General features: G+C 39.7%; 1 pseudogene; it reads right to left on the bottom strand.

The window, feature by feature from the left end:
- Positions 1–225: 225 nt before the first annotated feature.
- On the bottom strand, positions 226–2,973 carry LOC132517944 (tigger transposable element-derived protein 1-like; annotated as a pseudogene).
- Between the last annotated feature and the right edge of the window lie 863 nt (positions 2,974–3,836).

Genomic DNA, 3,836 nt, shown 5'->3' with positions numbered 1-3,836 from the left:
AGATGAGATATTGGGGATTTGGTTCCAGACCACTGCAATAAAGCAAATATCTCAATAAAGTGAGTCACACGACCTTTTTGGTTTCCAAGTGCCTATAAAAGTTATGTTTACACTATACTGTAGTTTCTTAAGTATGCAATAGCATTATGTCTAAAAACACAGTGTAGCTACCTTTATTTAAAAAAAAACTTTCTTCCTAAGAAATGCCAACCATCAACTGAGATTTCAGTGAGTCGTAATCTTTTTGCCGGTGGTGGGCCATGCCTTATTTGCTCAATGTTGATGCCTGCTGAATGATCAGGGCGGTGTGTGCTGAAGGTTGGAGCAGCTGTGGCAATTTGTATAAGATAACAAAGAGGTTTGCTGCATCAGTTGGCTCTTCCTTTCACGACTGATTCCTCTGTAGCACGCTATGCTCTTTGATAGCATTTTACCCACCGTAGAACTTCTTTCAAAGTTGACGTCAGTTCTCTCAATTGTCAGTACTTTATCAACCAAGTTAGTGTAATATTTTAAATCCTCTGCTGTCATTTCAACAGTCTTCATAGAATCTTCACCAGGAGTAGATTCCATCTCAAGAAACCACTTTCCTTGCTCATCCATGAGAAGCTCTTCCTCATCCGTTAAAGTTTTAACAGAGATGGTAGCAGTTCAGTCACATCTTCAGGAGCCACTTCTGATTTTAGTTCTCTTGCTCTTTCCACCACATCTGCAGTTACTTCCTCCACTGAAGTCTTTAACCCCTCAAAGGCACCCAAGAGAGTTGGAATCAACTTCCAAACTCGTGTTAATGTCGATATTTTGACTTCTTCCCATGAATCGCAAATGTTATTAATGGTTTGTAGAATTTTGAATTCTTTCCAGAAGGTTTTCAATTAACTTTGCCCAGATTCATCCAAGGAATCACTTTCTATGGCACTAATTGTTTTACAAAATGTATTTCTTAAATAATAAGTCTTGAAAGCCAAAATTATTCCTTGATCTATGGGTTACAGAACAGATATGAGTTAGCAGGTACGAAAACATCAATCTCACTGAACATCTCCACCAGAGCTCTTGAGTGCCCAAATGATTTGCCAATGAGCAGTAATACTTTGAAAGGAATCTTTTTTTCTGAGCAGTGGCTCTCAACAGTAGGCTTAAAATAGTCATTAAACCACATTACAAGCTGATGTGCTGTCATCCAAGCATTGTTGTTCCATTTATAGAGACCAGGAAGAGTAGATTTAGCATAATTCTTAAAGGCCCTAGGCTTTTTGGAAGGGTGAGAATTGGCTTCAACATAAAGTCACCAGCTTCAGTGACACCTAATAAGGAAGTCAGCGTGTTCTTTGAAGCTTTGAAGCCAGGCATTGACTTCTCTCCAGCTATTAAAGCCCAAGATGACATTTTCTTCCAATAGAAAGCTGTTTTGTTGACATTGAAAATCGGTTGTTTAGTGTAGCCATGTTCATTAATTATCTTAGATAGATATTCTGGTTAACTTGGCTGCAGCTTTTATGTCAGCATGTGCTGCTTCACCTTGCATTTTTATGTATGGAGATGGCTTCGTTCCTTAAATCTCAGGAACCAATCTCTGCCAGATTCGAACTTTTCTTAACGCAGTTTCCTCACCTCTCTCAGCCTTCATAGACTTGAAGAGAGTTGAGGCCTTGCTCTGGAGTAGGCTTTGGCTTTAGGGACTGTTGTGGCTGGTTTGATCTTCTATTCAGGCCGCCAAAACTTTCTCCATCTCAGCAATAGGCCTGGTTCGCTTTCTTATCATTTGCACGTTCCCTGGAGGAGCATTGTTAATTTCCTTCAAGAATATTTCCCTTGCATTCGTAACTTGGTTTCTTGGCATAAGAGGCCTAACTTTGGGCCCAGTTTGGATTTCTACATGCCTTCCTCGCTAAGCTTAATCATTTCTAGCTTTTGATTTAAAGTGGGAAACGTGTGGCTCTTCCTTTCACTTGAACACTCAGAAGCCATTGTAGGGTTATTAATTGGTTTAATTTCAATATTGTTGTGTTTTAAGGAATAGGGAGGCCTGAGCAGAGGGAGGCAGTCAGGGAAAAGCCAGGCAGTGGAACAGTCAGAACACAGATTCATGGATTAATTTTGCCATTTTTCATGGGTGCCCCAAAACAATTACAATAATAACATCAAAGATCACTGATCACAGATCACCATAACAAACAAAAATAGAAAATGTTTGAAAACTTGCAAGAATTTCCAAAATGTGACACAGAGACATGAAGGAAGCAAATGCTGTTGGAAAAACAGCGCCAATGGACTTGCTTGACACAGGGTTGCCACAGACCTTCAATTTGTAAAAAAATCAATATCTGTGAAAAGCAACAAAGCAAAGCACAATAAAATGAGGTATGCCTGTGCTAAATAAATAAATAAATATCTGCTGACTTCAGGGCTCAACTTCTTTATTTGGGAGAATAGGACAAGAGAATGGAATCTTGAAAGACATTGGGAAACATGGGTCCTGCCCTCAGTGCTGTCAAATATGAATTGTATCACCTTTGTGAACTTACTTAATAACTTTGGAACCTTAGTGTCCTTACCTGCAGAAAGGAAATGGTAATGCCTAGCTGAGGATGTTATTAGAGATTATTTTTCAAGTTCCTGGCACAGAAGCTGTCACAAAGCAGTAACGCAATCCTGTTCACTAGCATGTTACAAATCATGGCCACACAGAGTGATGAATAGGGTAACATAACCAGTGCTTCAGAAACTGAAAAAGGGAAACGTTTATTTCTGACTAGGATGAAGAGGGATCTGTCTTGAGTTAGTCAGAGTTTGGCAGGCAGACAAAGGAAGAAGGGCCTTTTAGGCAAAGACAGCTGTCACCACTAATGTACCCAAAAGTAGGGAAGGCTGGGAAGGAGGGGGGCCACAGGAGAGGGCTGATACCAGGAAAGGTATCTTCAGATCTGTGTTTCTTCCTCAGATCTATATTTCTAATTTCTTACCAGGCATTGCTATTGACTGTCCCACAGACACTTCAAACTCAATATGCCTGAAAAGAAACTCATTATCTTTTATCCCAATCCATACTCCCCCTCTTTATTCCTTGCCAATGGTGTATTCATCCTCCCAAACCCAAGGTGAAATAAATGGAGTCATCTTCAGTGTATAACTTTCACATGCAGTTTGGTGCCACCTATTATCATAGGGCCAGAGAAAAGGAAACAATTAAGGTTTGCTATTTGGGGAAGATTGAGAAAGAGGGAGAGAAAGGATGATAATTTTGTAGCTGAGTATTTTTTCTAACATTTTTATTGGAATATAATTGCTTTACAATGATCTGTTAGTTTCTGTATTCTAACAAAGTGAATCAGTTATACATATACATATATCCCCATATCTCTACTCTCTTGCATCTGCCTCCCTCCCACCCTCCCTATCCCACCCTTCTAGCTGGTCACAAATCACCGAGCTGATCTCCCTGTGCTATGCGACTGCTTCCCACTAGCTAGCTATTTTACATTTGGTAGTGTATATATTTTCATATATACACTACCACTCTCTCACTTTGTCCCAGCTTACCCTTCCCCATCCCCGTGTCCTCAAGTCCATTCTCTACATATGCATCGTTATTCCTGTCCTGCCCCTAGGTTCCTCAGAACCAATTCTGGTTTTTTTTAGATTCCGTATATATATGCTAGCATACAGTATTTGTTTTTCTCTTTCTGACTAACTTCACTCTTACTACACTTACTTACTTCACTACACTTACTTCACACTACACTTACTTCACAGAGTATGACAGACTCTAGGCCCATCCAGCTTATTACAAATAACTCAATTTCATTTCTTTTTATGGCTGAGTAATATTCCAT

Source organism: Lagenorhynchus albirostris, chromosome 3 (assembly GCF_949774975.1).
Source record: "Lagenorhynchus albirostris chromosome 3, mLagAlb1.1, whole genome shotgun sequence".
Classification (NCBI taxonomy): Eukaryota; Metazoa; Chordata; class Mammalia; order Artiodactyla; family Delphinidae; genus Lagenorhynchus; species Lagenorhynchus albirostris.
Note: the sequence above shows the minus strand (reverse complement) of the source record. Positions and strands in the feature narration are given on the sequence as shown.